The 14,143-nt window shown below is 45.5% G+C and overlaps 1 protein-coding gene across 2 annotated transcripts in view; it reads right to left on the bottom strand.

Moving 5' to 3' along the window:
* fat3a (FAT atypical cadherin 3a) overlaps positions 1 to 12,734 on the bottom strand; it is a 238,291-nt gene extending 225,557 nt beyond the window's left edge. For both annotated transcript variants that reach the window (XM_084065060.1, XM_084065061.1), the window contains exon 1: positions 12,642 to 12,734. The gene's annotated coding sequence lies outside the window, so the exon portion shown is untranslated. The remainder of the gene's footprint in view (positions 1 to 12,641) is intronic.
* Between the last annotated feature and the right edge of the window lie 1,409 nt (positions 12,735 to 14,143).

Raw genomic sequence — 14,143 nt, 5'->3', positions numbered from 1 at the left:
TTAAAACATATTTAAAATATTGTTTTGATGCTCATAATATCAACCTTAGGAAGTATTAAGTACTTTTTTATTAAGCCGCTAATGCTAATAACATTCCTTTAGGGCCGGACCACACATGGACAAATGACGTCATCAACATCATCAAGACCGTTGTCCCTCTTGAGTAAAAGATGAACTATTTATAGAATATTTAAGGGGTTTTTAATTTTTAATTTTAGTTATAGAGGGCAATTAGAATGTATTAAGGCGCATTTGGCTCATTAGCCAGGGATCCTTTTAAATAGTCTGCTGCCCCCTGAAAAGGATCCAGTTTCAGTGTTGCCAGATCTGCTCATCATAAGCGAATTGGGCTTGTTTTTCTGTAAAGTTGCTTGTAAATATTGATAGTTTCGGGTTACTTTTTTTGGGCTTGTTTCTAAAGTGTAGTTGCTTATTTGGGCTTGTTTCCTAATGTTGTTTAAACCAGTGGTTCTCAAACATTTTCATGTCAAGGACCCCCAAATCCATATGTATTTGTCGCAAAGCTTGTAGATTGGAAATTTTCAAATAAACAAAGTATAAAATAGCGCTTAAGTGGTTAATGTATGTTTTGTAATAATAATCAAAAGGTCCAAATTAACTGAAGTTTTCAAATAATTGTACTGGAGTAAAAAGTACGATATCTGCCTAGACGGCTAGACATTGAGACAACCCATCCGACTAGACGACGCCGAAAGAATTGACTTTCGTACATCCCTAGAAGATCAATCTCTCCTCCATCAAAAGGTTTTGGCAAAGTAGCATCGTTTTGGGGGATGGAGGGTGGGGGGACAGGGGGCTTGGAGGCAGAGGGCTCAATGACGGGTAATTACCGCTATCAGAGCTTACCCACGCCAAAGTCACATCTCTGCCTTTTCCCTGGGGCCTGATTAGAACTACACTCTGGTCCACTACGTCTCTCACTTACCCCCCAATTCTCTCTCACTCACACACACACACACACACACACAGTAAAATGATTCATCACACCTGCAGTGATACAGTGTACCAAAAGCAAGCCTCGTGATGCTTTACTCTGCAGAGAGGGAGGGGGAGATGAGAGGGAGGGACAGGCGTTGTGTATTAAGGGAGAGAGAGAGAAAAAGAGAAGAACAGAGCCCTGTGTGGCAGAGTGAAAGGCCACAGGACTCAGGCACAGGCACAGGCAGGGACTCAGCAGAGAGAGCCAGGGAATGAAAAAAAGATCATAAAATACGGTTGATGATTAGATCCAAAATGAAATGGAAGGTTGCCAAATCCTCCTGTTGTTGGACGGGGCCCACAGAGAGACAGAGATTGTCGGCTACCAAGAAAGACAGTGAGCTATACGGGGTATTTGTGATGTGAGATTTAAAAAACTGTCTGACAGGCAGTGGTGGAAAAATGTACTCAAATTTTTTACTTAAGTAAAAGTATCAATACTGCTGTGTAGAAATACTCTGTTACAAGTTCCGGTAATCCAAATTTACTTGAGTAAAAGTACAAAGGTATTGGCATCAAAATGTACTTAAAGTACCAAAAGTAGAAGTACTCATTGTGCAGAATGTCCTGTTTCACAAGTTCAAAATGTATAAAAAATGTTTTGAAAATAGCCGATCTACAAGCTCACAATGCGTTGCGATGCAACGCATTGTGAGCTTGTAGATCGGCTATTTTCAAATGGCCGAAATGTATATAGGGCTGAAGTGGTTAATGTATGTTTTGTAATAATAATCTAAATCTACAAAGTAACTAACTGGCAACTAAAGCTGTCAAATAATTGTAGTGGAGTAAAAGTACAATATTTGCCTCTGAGATGTAGTGGAGTATTGAAAATGGGAGATGCTCCAGTAAAGCAAAACTGTACTTAAGTACAGTACTTGAGTAAATGTACTTAGTTACTTTACACCACTGCTGACAGGCCACACTAGCTCGAGACAACTTGGCTTAAAAGCCCATGCTTATTAACCACTTAATCCCTACCTAAAATCACTGTGTGATGGACAGTGAAAATAAGCGATGTTCAAGATCACAATGTGTCACATCGTAGTTTGAAATATTTGGGGCAAATGTTGCCTATGATCTAGGCTACTGCCTAAAATAGGCACGCCAGTTTCTACGGAAAAAGTAAATGGAAACTGACCCAACTGATACAAAAATACATTTTAAAAAATCATAATTCACAAGTATAATGTAACCACCGTGGGAAGCCAACATCTAACACTCATCCAAAAAATGGGAATCCTCCCTTGGCCAAGGGGGATTTTAGGCTTCTGGTCTTCAGGCAGGATTACTCTGCGACATTCACCTTCCCTCGACCCTACCCCACCACCAGGAAACCTAGTCCCCGATGAGCCCCCCATTGTAACCAACTGGATTCGAACCTGGCTCTCCTGCTTGGGAAGCCCAACATCTACTGCTCAGTCGAAGGGGAATCCCCCCAGGGCCAAGGGAGGTATTAGGCTTCTGGGCTTCTGGCAGGATTACTCTGCTACATATGCTCGAAAACAAGGGCGGACCGGACAGGGATTCAAAACTGAAGGGGGAGGACAGGATATGAGGTGTCAAGGAGAAGAATGGTCCGTATTGGAGGATGGGGAGGGTGGAGGGGTAGATACTAGACCGATAAGCAAGGGGATGGGTGAGAGAGAGAGAGAGAGAGAGAGACAGACAGACAGACAGACAGACAGACAGACAGACAGACAGACAGAGTGGCAATAGTGGAGAAGGTGGCGGGTCTGCCGCAAAGGATGAAAAGCAAAACAAGTAGGAGTGAGAGACAATGAGATGATGATGACCATACCGAACGCTGACGGGCCACTGCATAATCATGCCCGTTAGATGTCGAGCAAAAGCCTTTTCACTCGCATTGCTCCATCTGCCATGATGAATAAGAGGCTGCGTGTGTGTGTGTGTGTGTGTGTGTGTGTGTGTGTGTGTGTGTGTGTGTGTGTGTGTGTGTGTGTGTGTGTGTGTGTGTGTGTGTGTGTGTGTGTGTGTGTGTGTGTGTGTATTTTTTCCTCCTATTTTTATACCGTGCCTATGATCCTGTTCAAAAGGGGATTACAAACACACTGCGCATTAAGCCGATTTAACCATTTAATTACCTGTATCTGACACAGTAAGATCACACGGGTAACACATGGGACTTATGCACGCGTAATAAAACCATATGGGTTATGAGCCATCATCAACACAGCCTGCATCAGTATGCTCCTGTTTGTCTCTTCACGGCGCTCCCCAGGGCTGTCCTTATTCTGGCTCAATGACCTCTGCGATTAAATGCACCAAAACATGAACACACCAACACACATACTGTATACAGGCACACACACACACACACCATAGATAGAAACAGACCTCTGCACACCCACACACGCTTACAGTATGTGCTTACACACATTAAGACGTTGAACCCCACATAAACCTAGGCTATATGTAAACAGACACGTACAGTACATGCATGTACACACACAACCACCCACACACACTTAAACCCGCATATCCAGAGTCTCGTGGGGCGAGCTGAAGGGCTTGTGTTGGCGTTAAGTAGAAAGGCCATCTTTAAACACACAGAGAACAGGGCTACAGCATAACCAGATACTGCATGTTCTCTCCTGCTTTAGCAACAATATCATGGTGAGTAGATATCATGTTCAATATCATGTTGAGTAGATATCATGTTCAATATCATGTTGAGTAGATATCATGTTCAATATCATATTGTGAAAGATTCCCAAAATGCAACATGGAAGATGAGGTTTTCTGACATATTTGCTTTGTCTGTTAGCAGGATATCCTTTGCAGTTAAGAACAGATTTGCACACAACTTGGTGGAAATCTTGGTCCTGGGCAAAGGAGAATCATTTTTAATGCCGAAATGTGTTATCTTGCTTTTTCACACCTCTTTTCTTCCTCTTCTGTCAAACAGTAGGTGTTGGTTGGGGTGCAGGTGGCAGACGGCAGGCGGCGTGCACTCTCTCACTGCCTGGACCTGACAGGACTTGCCGCCTTGCCCCGACTGCAATAACACAGCACGAAGGCCAATTACCGTTCAAATAAACACCAGCGTTCCAGGCCCGCGACACTGGAACACCCACCCCCCCCCCCGCTAACACCACACACCCGCCTCATGTGTTTACAGAGGCTCCCTAAGCTAGCCAGCCTGCAAACGGCCCTGGCCGCCCACGCGCTCACCGCGCACATTGTGCAAGGCAGATGGAATGACATATAGAGAAACGGATGTCGCTCTCTCAGCTGCATATCGATTTCTGTCACTCTCTCTCTCTCTCTCTCTCCCCGTCTCCCTCGCACAAGCATGCGTACACATAGTCACCCGTGTATGTACTGTGTACAGTTACTAGCTGCTGCGGATACAGTGTGCACAGCCTTCTCTTTCAGGGTTGAGTACACACAGACACACCCACTTCTGAATGGCACAGTAGAGAACAGCAAACAGACGGGCCTCAACACCCTCCATCACACACACACACACACACACACACACTGCACAAGGTCACCGTCGCCATACGCACACACAGTCATCACACAGGCGCATGGCTGTCTACAGTCAGTGACAGGTCAAAATTAGGACACACAACACAACACAGCAGATCCAGCTGACTCTGCACTTCAAGGCAGATAAATGGACTGGGCAGTTTCTAGTCTTCAGAATGGTCAGAGTATGCCGTTTTGCTGCCTCAAGGGACCCTGCGACTGAGGAAACACACGGAAAATTGCACGCTAATACTCACGGCCCATTTATCTCATCTTGCTCTGTTCTCGAAGCAGCGGACCTACGGTAAAGTGAAAGCATGCGCCACCGATCAATGCAGCCTTTTTGGGATTTCATAAAGAACTGCAGGGAGAGGGGTGGAGGGAGGGTGGAGGGGGAGAGAGAGAGAGAGAGAGAGAGGTAGAAATTGTTAAGTAAGTGTTCATTACTAAATCACCCTTATCGCCAAGGCTCATCAAACGGCATTCTACTTGGCAATCGATCCCAAACAAGCTGGTGTACATTACAATTGTTTAAACAGAGTGTTTTTTCAATTTCCTGGAAACAAGGCATCTTGCTCTGACCAACATCTGTCAAAAAAAAAGAAAAGATTAAAAACAACCTGTAATGAATCTCACGGCTCCCAAGGTTTTGGGAAGATTGACGCGCAGCAGCCACCAATGAAACGGCCGAAGGCCTTTCTGTGGCTCAGTTGATTGAGAGGTGTGCCCGGCCCCTGACAAGCTGCAGCACTCTCAGAGAAAGGACAGGAGTCAGGAGTAGTTTAACCGACAGTGAATCAACAGGCTGACCCAGCCATGAGTAGCGGCTCTTATTTGTTACAGGCAGCAGCAGCAGCTCTACCGGTGTTACAGTATATGGCTCCGTGCCAAAATTACCTTTTTTTCCTCAAGGTTAGAAACATGAAGACCTGCTTCCCCCCCCCCCCCCCCCCCCACCCCCCCACTTCTCCTAAACCCAACTCTCTCCCCGTCTCATATTGTCTCTGTGGACTTGGTGGTGAGTCTCGGCTAGCCCGTAAACAACACGCCACGCAGAGATTTCGCTCCACCGTACTCCGGTTTCTCTTTGAGTTTTTCATTTCATGGGCCTATCACTGTAATTTGAATGCACAGCGCGCCGCTGAGCAGGGGAAATCATTACGGGAAAGCATTTTTTTTCTCAAATAATAATAGGAAAGGCTGGGAATTTCTTTCACTCCAGTGGAGAAACAAAAAAGCAGCTAAGGTTTCTAAAGGTGAGGCCCTCCGTACCCACGACAAGAATGTGCATAGGCCTGTGCACAGGTGCAAGGCCCGCTAGGTCAGCACAATATTCCCATTTCAATGTTAGGAGGACCGCAAAACTAACACCATTTCCCTGGAATCGTTTGTGGTAAAGAAAGAAAGAATAGCCTACTTGGAACTAACCAAAAAATGTACTAGTTTTGAGAGGTTGCCACAACATTGAAGCCACAACATCGAAGGTCAAATGGAGGGAACAAAAGGAGAGCGTTTGCATGTTCCATGGACATTACGAGTGTCCCTGACTGGCAGTGTGGATACTGTAAATGGAACCACTGCTGCACTTGCAGTCTGTGACCCGCTGCCCTCCAAGGAGGGAGTGGTTGAGGGGATCAATATACCCATCTGTTCAGGTACTACCCAGTACCAGAACAGATATCACAGGCATGCAGGAGCGTGTAAAGGAATTGGGGAAATACCAGTGGCATGAATGATACGGCAGTGTGTGTGTGTGTGTGTGTGTGTGTGTGTGTGTGTGTGTGTGTGTGTGTGTGTGTGTGTGTGTGTGTGTGTGTGTGTGTGTGTGTGTGTGTGTGCGTGTGCGTGTGTGTGTGCTGTGCATCTCCATCCACCCAGAGATACCGTCGTGCGTCGTCCCTCATAACGATGTAGAATAACCTTTTTTTGTCAAATTGGACAGAGGCTATGAGTAGAGAGACAGGAAAGGCAGGAGAGAGAAAGTGTGGATGACATGCAGCAAAGGGCCTTGGGTGGGTTTCAAAACCTGGACCGCCCGCAGCAAGGACTTAGGCTCGACATGGTACACGCTCTACCAGGTGAGCCACAGAGTGCCCCTTCACCTTCCTAACATAAAGGGTTCATACGGTTTACAAGTAAATACAATACCAAAGACGTCTGTCTTTTTCACACAGCACATATACTGTATCTCTCCAACAGAGAAATAGCTCAGTAGGCGTTATTACACAAAAGATTAAATAAAGAATATCGGTCTACTGTAATTACAATGACTATTTGGGCATTTAGCAGACACTCTTATCCAAAGTGTCTTCTAAGTGCTTTTGTCATTTGTCAGCCTTCACTGAACAGTAAAAGGCTGATCATTTCATCAGTGCTTGCCTGCCTGGTACAAGCCAACATGTCTGCTACAATGAGACTCATGGCGAAAATCAGTTATCAGCAGTGAAAAAGTGGCATCGGTGCATCGTTATAACGACGACAACCCATTTATATAGCAGTTCTAAACGTCTTTTCTTACATGCAGAAGCCTCCCGCTAGGAAAACCTCAATAACTGCAACAAAACATCTCATACACCACAATCTGCCATGCCCCACTGACCACTTTTAAGCCTTTTGTATACCTATCCTCTTCCACAACAGACCATTGATGGGAAGCCAACGCTGGAGGTGAAAATATGAACTCGGCAGGTTCAAATTAATTACTGTTGAGATTCAAAGGGCTCTTTTCCGCAGCGGCAGTCGACAATCATCCAATAATTCACAGTAACCTCTTTGTCATGTTAAATCATGTCCACTGCTATTCATCCGGTGCGTCAGATTTGGTTCGCGTAATGCCAGGAGTCCCTTTTCACATCCACATACGCACACAATGGAAGATGAAGTTCTTGCCAAAGTGTGCAGAAAACATCAATTAAACCCGCTCATTTCTTCTCCCCCCCAAGCCACTGCTATTGCTGACACGAGTCATTACTGGTGAATGAATAATTGTGGCTCTGCTCATGTAATTGGCGGATCATTATTTAAGCTGGTCTGTCTTCGGAGATTGTAAGGTACACTTCTGCTCCAACCAGAAGTCAATTCCCTAATGTGAAGGTCCCAAACCAGTGTTCATACTTAACCCATTAAGAGATAGCAGATAAAAAATAGAGATAGAGATAAAAAAAATAATAATAAAATAGCAGATATACAAGCTCATAGCACGGCACCGAGTGCCGCCCTATGAGCTTGTAGATCTGCTATTTTTGAAAAATCAGGAAAATGTGAGCAAATCTTTGAATATATATTTTTAATATTGGGTTAATGGGTTAAATCTGAAGTGAGAAAGAGAATGGCTTTGCCATGTTTTTTTCTCTGTCTGTCTGTCTGTCTGTCTGTCTGTCTGTCTGTCTGTCTGTCTGTCTGTCTGTCTGATGTGTTGGTGCCAAGTGTTCATACAGTCAAGCATGAAGACAAGACAAGACACAGGACGCCTACACACCAATAATGTACAGATACAGTGAAATCCTAGTTACACTCACACTTACACCATATCCAATATCTGCAAGAGTTATTGCTAAATTCTTTCAGCAGGACACAAAGTAACCCTGTCTAGGTGTAATTGAGTTTAACACCATTTTCCAATTTCTTATAATTTGTTACTCGGCCAAAACAAAATGAAATACAATAAAGGCGAGAGAGAGAGAGAGAGAGAGAGAGAGAGAGAGAGAGAGAGAGAGAGAGAGAGAGAGAGAGAGAGAGAGAGAGAGAGAGAGAGAGAGAGAGAGAGAGAGATTAAATGGCACTTTAAATGGCACCTCAAGTAAGTGTTGCATAAAGGCTAAACATCACCAGATAATTGGTTGAATCCAACCGTAGCGAACAGAAACACACACTTTTGAGCGAAAGCCACACTTGACTTCCTATCCTTCTCTGGAGGTTATTCCAGACTACTGTTGGACCTTTAAGCAGGTCCGCAGGTCTGTACTCACACAAATTATTACTAGGGTGCAAACACAAGGCTTGAGAATTGAACTACACACACACACACACACACACACACACACACACACACACACACACACACACACACACACACACACACACACACACACACACACACACACACACACACACACACACACACACACACACACACACACACACACACACACACACACACACACACCTCATCTCCCCCAACCTGAACCTAACACAAGATAAATGGCTCACACTTTTGGTAAAGGACAAATTGAAATGTCATGCAACAGGCCATTTATTTTAAACAATGCGTATGGTACTGCATGTATGTAAACATGCCTCCATTAATAATGGTCTGAACACACAGACACGCACACACGCACGCGCGTTCATTGCAGTGCTTTTCTTTTTCACCCATTTGTGTGGCTTGGAAAGATGATTTATAGCCCTCATGACATGCTCATCATGAGGGGTAAAGGGTTAAGGTTAAAGAACACTAGTGCCTGCCTAGGTTCACAAGCTCGCAGTTGTCAGGCTACGGAAAGTGTGAACAAGCCCTTCGCCTGCGGTCTGCTACATATCCAGTGTCATAATCGTCCTAAACAGTTTGGTGAAAATGTGTCACGGTGCCGTTTTGTGTTTGTGAATAATGGCTGTCTCAAACACTGACTGCTCTGTTGTTGTTTTTTTTTGCCTGGCAGGTGTATCATCATCACGCGGGGGGGAGGTCTCCAGGCCAACGTCAAACACAATGGCAGGTAGGCAAAAACTTCCAGTAAGAAAATTAGAAAGGGCTCTGGTGTGTCGGTTGAGAGGAATAGAGAGGGTGGGGAGGGAGCGAGGGAGGGAGGGAGCGAGGGAGGGAGAGAGGGAGGGAGAGAGGGAGGGAGCAAGGGAGAGAGACAGCGAGAGAGGGAGGGAGACAAGAGTGAGAGAGAGAGAATGAGGCAGGGCAGTGTGATACAGAAAGGGGGCATTTGAGGATATTAGAAGAAAATACAGAGTGTGGCAGAGTGCGTAAGACGGAGAAGTAGGCTGGGTGAGGCTGGTGAGGCTTTTGCATGAAGAAGATACAGACAATACCACTAGACATCTGGACTGACTGACTACTGGGTTTGAGACACAAGCTATTCAGGAGAATTCCAGCAGTTGCTGAGAACAATAGCTGGCACACACACACGCACGCATGTGCACGCACACGCACACAAAACAGTGGGGACAAAACAGCAGCGCACAACAGGCAACCCCCAGCCTGGAAGGAGAGGGGAACACTGGAGAACACACAGCACCCCCCCCCAACGCACTCACACAGAGGAGGGAGGGGGAGTAAGGGGGGGCTGCCGGCCTACAGAGTGTTGGCATTTGGCACGAACAGACGCTCACAAGCCCCTCGGGAGACCCCAAAGATGAAGGGAAAGTGAAGGGAGGGAGGGAGAAGGGAGGGGGGATCTGTTCTGTGCATATAGAGTGGAGGAGGAATGGAGGGAAAAGGGGGGGGGGGGTCGTGGTGATGCCGTTTTCAACCGGCCTGTGGAGTGAAGCACGCAGAGGAGGGAGAATGACAAGATCGAACGAACACGGAGGGGCCTCTTTGCACCTCCCCCTCGCATACATATATATATATACATATATACACACATATATAGATATAGATATAGATATATATATATATATATATATATGTGTGTGTATGTATGTATATATATATATATATATACATATGTATATATACATACGAGAGAGAGATATATATAGATATATATTTATATAGATATATATATAGAGGTCAGTGTGTACAAGCTGCGGCTAGCCCACACATCCCACAGCCCATACACACGCCCTAAAAGAAAAAAAGGGGGGGGGGGGGGGGTCACACCGAATTCATACAGGCAGCAGCAGTACACCAGACACCGGAACAAAACCTCATTCAAACCCCAACCACGGCGCTGCCACTAAAAGCTACGCAAGGCGTGGCAAGGCTACAGGCTGGACTCCAACCACGCTAGTGAGAGAAACAGGTGGAAGAGCCATGGGGTAGTTATATAGCGGGAAGGGGGGGGGGGGGGGGGGGGTAGGGGCAGAAGGAGGGGGGGGGGGGGGGGCAGAAGCCAGAGGAAAGCAGTGTGTAATGTAGCCCAACAGAGCAAGTCGATGGACAGCTGTTTGGCAGCCTGCCTGCAGAAAGGTGAGACTGAGAGGAGAGAGCACGGAACCTGAGGGGCAAAGTAATAAGCAGAAAGGATACAGGCAGCAATGCACGGCGTGATGGATGGGTATGCACAGGTGTGTACGTGAGTGTGTGCGTGTGCGTGTGTGTGTGTACTGTGTAAACAGTGTTGCAGGGGTACATGCATACAAAAAGACTGGATGCATGCTTGATATCCCATTCAACACAGCATTATCGTAATAACAGGCTCTTTTGTCATCTGCACTAGACACCGTATTTACATGGCTTTTGCAGAGAGGTCTGATCAAAATGATAATGGATAATGAGAACTCAGACCGACAAAGCAGAGAGAGCTGAGCTGATTACTGAGTATGTAAGAATTGCCCTTCGCTACAGACATTTCTCACACAGCCTTTCAGAAGAGTTGTACCCAGAAGAGCACAAGAAAATAATAACAAACATTAAGGAATCTCTTTCCTTGTGTGCCATATCAACATGTATGTAGCTATGTACTGTATACAGTTACAGTACCTAAGCACATTTCTTGAAGCCCCAGGCTTGTGGCAGAGTCTCAAACAGAAACACAAATCCCAGTCTGTTTCCACCAGTCAATACGTGTCTGTCTGTCGATCTCAATCTGTCTGCATACAAAAATGAGCTACTTGGCATATTCTTATCTCAAAATATGAATCTGCAGTAATATTTTATTTCAGTCGACAGCTTTGAGTACTCTAAAAAGAGAGAAAGGTAGTATTATTGATGATAGTAAGGTGGGAGAATTGTGGCTTCCAGCTGCATAGAATATTAATAGTAGGTTCCGGCTGGTTGCCACCACATTTCTCTATAACAAATGTATAGTACTGATTTAGAACAGGAGTTTGCAGCAGAGCAAGAATACTAGACTGGGTTTGGGTGCAGAAAGGTAGAAGAACAACCCTTTTCTCTTCATTTCTTCCACCATCGCATAGGCTTATAGCGCGCCTTGCAGTGTATGATACCATGCATTTTGCTCTCTAAAGCAAAATGCTGATACTGGGGGTTTTGCCATAGTCTATATATAGGCTGATAGGTTATCGATAAGGATGCACCTGCTCCTATTGCATGCTAACCACTCGAACCCCAGCAGCATCCGTATTGTGGTGAAAGCTTTGGCTGAAAACAGCAGATCGACAAGCTCACATCACGTTGTGAGCTTGTCGATCGGCTATTTTCAGCAAAAGCTTTCCCCACAATAACAGAAAAGGCACCAGTATAGAGCACTCAGTCAGTGTAGTATAGGTACCGTATAGGATGCGAATCCTGTGCATGGAGCCCGTTTTTAAAAAGCGAGGCAAGACCCTGATGCACTGACCCATACACAACGATGCTGACGACGCCAGATTTTCTTGCGCTTTTCACCCCCCCGCAATACCACCACGCTTGCAAGCTTCTCCTTCACACACACTACCTGACAGATACCGTCCCATCCATGCACTTGAAAAGTGAATGACCTGCAGTGAGAGGCTCTGTTTCTACTAAACACGCAGGAACACAAGCAAACAACTTTCCCTCTTCGCCCTGCCTGCGGCAGATGGGGGGGGGGGGGGGGGTACAGGGGGACCCTCTTCGCTATTCAACCATGCACACACTCTCTTTCTGCCTGTCAATTCCGAACCAGTGAGCACAGTTCATGAGGGATGGGGGGGTTGGTTTGGTTCCCGGGGTGTGCATTTCCCCGCAGAATATATTTTATAAATTGTGAATGCATTCCGTTATGAAGTGGCAACGAACGCGTCCCGTTTCGTGCAAAAAAAACGTGCGTTCATTGATTCACAGCTTTGGGAAAATCCGTTTACCGCAGCATTCCTCTCATTCAACCCCCCGCCGCAACGCTCAGCATCGGCTGCGAGAGAAAGAGCGACCGTTGCTAAACGTCATGACTGGAGCCTACGAGCAACTTTCACTGTCCTTTCCACCGCTATTAAGTGATTCATTCTTTTGCATAGAATCATCATCATAAACACGCAACACAAAAAAGACTCACCCTTCCATACTGTGATAAATATCCGTTTTGTTGGTGGGAACTCTTTCCTAGTTAGAAGTATCCATAGAAGTTTAGAGAGAGAGAGGTCCGGCTCGGTGCTTCGTACGGCAGTGTGCTCACTGTGCTGAGCAGTTAGTGCGGCGCTGCTGCCTGCTACCGCTCTCACACACATGCACTGAGAGGTGTGGGGGGCGCGCAGTGTTGCGCGGGCACAGCGCAGCCTACCGGAGCAGCTTCCTCCATAGAAAATCACTGCTGCTGAAGTCGTGGCACACCCCCTGCATCTATTATCTGTGAGTGTGATGATCAGTGCTTCTCAAACTTTTTGGTTTGTCGTAGATCTGCTATTTCTGTGTAATAATAATATTAATAATATTAAGATTTGAGTTACAAATGTTCGCATTAAAAAAATTATATTAAAAGATTTGCACACATTTTCAAGATTTTTCAAAAATAGCAGATCTACAAGCTCATAGCGCAGCACTTGGTGCCACGCTATGAGCTTGTATATCTGCTATTTTTGAATAGCCAAAGATGCGTCCCCGGACTGGGTTAATGTGAAGGACATAGGCTATGTATTTGCCCAGGGACCGCCCATCTGAAAATATTTTGTGCCAGGGACCCCCAAGATGTGTTATGTTATGTTATATTAAAAAAAAAACTCCACATGATTTTCCACATGTTTTTTTTTCTTCTGAAAATAGCAGATCTACTTGTAGATTAGCTATTTTTGGTGAAATGATTTTGATGCTATATTAAAGGACAACTTTCCAAGAAATGTTGCCATTAAATAATGACCATCAGAGAGGACCAATTATATGAAGATAAGGTTTAAAATGGTTGAAGTGCTCGTTTAACACATTTAGCTGGGGACCCCCTGCCCCTAGCTTCCACCATCGCATATATAAGCTATAGTGCGCCTTGCAGTGTATGATACAATGCATTTCGCTCTCCAAAGCAAAATGCTTGTAATGTTTTTTTTTGCTATAGTCTATATATATAGGCTGATATTGGTTATCGATATATGCACCTGCTCCTATTGCATGTTAACCACTTAAACCCCAGCATCGGTATTGTGGGGCAAGCTTTCGCTGAAAATAGCAGGACCCCTGGGGGTCCCTGGACCCCCACCTTGAGAGCCACTGGCCTATGTGCCACAGACTGTGAGCATGGAAGACATTTTGCTGGTTAGCAGCAGTAGCTAGTGTATAGAACGCACCACACTCCCAACAGATGTGAGCCATGACCAAAATCCCCAAGACCCCAAGTCGCCAGAGGAGAGTGGTGCTGCATGCAACCACCACATCTCTCACGGTTCCTCCCCAAATACACATACAGTATATACATATATAAATGATAAGGCCTAAAGGAACGTATATCTATGGCAATAACAAATAGGCTATAAGCTCGCCCTGTAGCATGGTGGGAAGTGTCTCCTCAGCAACTAACCACCAGGGATGCTAGCCCCCACCTAAGGGGTTTCACGGTACCAGTAGTAAACA

The sequence above is a fragment of the Gymnoscopelus microlampas genome (assembly GCF_963454915.1).
Source record: "Gymnoscopelus microlampas genome assembly, chromosome: 8".
Lineage (NCBI taxonomy): Eukaryota > Metazoa > Chordata > Actinopteri > Myctophiformes > Myctophidae > Gymnoscopelus > Gymnoscopelus microlampas.
Note: the sequence above shows the minus strand (reverse complement) of the source record. Positions and strands in the feature narration are given on the sequence as shown.